Raw genomic sequence first — 1,006 nt, 5'->3', positions numbered from 1 at the left:
TCCTGATAACATGACCAAAGTGTGTGAGACAAAGGCAAGAGACAAGATGGAAAAAGAGTAACTTTATAGCGGAGAAGCCTGAGAAGCACAAATTCAGCCAGATAATCAAGGTCAACATCAACAGTGACATGTCACGTTGATAGTGGGCACCACTGATGTGATGTGATGAGAATGGCACTTTTCCTCCTTGGTCTTCCTCCCAAAACCCATTTAAGAAAGAAAACAGTTAGCATGCACTCAGTTCCGACTCATGGAGACCTCACTGTGTCAGAGTGAAACCGTGCTCCGTGGGGTTTTCACTGGCCAATTTTTCCAGAAGTGGATCCCAGGGCTTTCTTCCAAGATGCCTCCAGGTGGACTTGAACTCTTGAACTCCCAGCCTTTTGCTTAGCAGCTGAGCCTGTTAACTATTTGCATCATTGAGGGACACCCAAAACTCAGAACCCCAATGCAATCTGAGAAAGACACCAGACAAACCTCAATTGAGGGGCATTCTACAAAAGGCCTCACCAGCACTTGTCAAAGGTCATCAAAGACAAGGGAAGTCTGAGAAACTGTGTCACAGCCCAGAGGAACCTAAGGAGACCTGACAGCTATGTATATCATGGTGTCATAGGTGGGATCCTGGAACAGGAAAAGGACATGAGCTGAGAACTACAAACATCTGCATACAGTACAGTCTTTCGTTAATACTAATGTATCAATGTTGCTTCATTAATCGTGACAAATGTCCCGTGCTAATGTAAGGCATTAGTAATAAGGGAAAGTGGGTGTTGGGTATGGGGGAACACTACACAATCTTTGCAATTTTTCTGTAAATAGAAAACCACTACAGAGTTCATTAAAAAAGAAGGAAAAAAAAAAAAAAGACAAGAGAGTTTGTGAGAAAATATTTGCAACATATAAAACAGTCCAAAGATCTGTGTTGAAAATGAGCGTTACAGACCTGAGGTGCTTGACACAATGGAGACATCTGGCTAAGGTCCAGGCTGAGTCCTTCCATGGC

This window comes from Orycteropus afer, unplaced genomic scaffold, assembly GCF_000298275.1.
Source record: "Orycteropus afer afer isolate SDZICR_OR568_19922 unplaced genomic scaffold, OryAfe1.0 scaffold00130, whole genome shotgun sequence".
In the NCBI taxonomy this organism is placed as follows: domain Eukaryota; kingdom Metazoa; phylum Chordata; class Mammalia; order Tubulidentata; family Orycteropodidae; genus Orycteropus; species Orycteropus afer.
Note: the sequence above shows the minus strand (reverse complement) of the source record.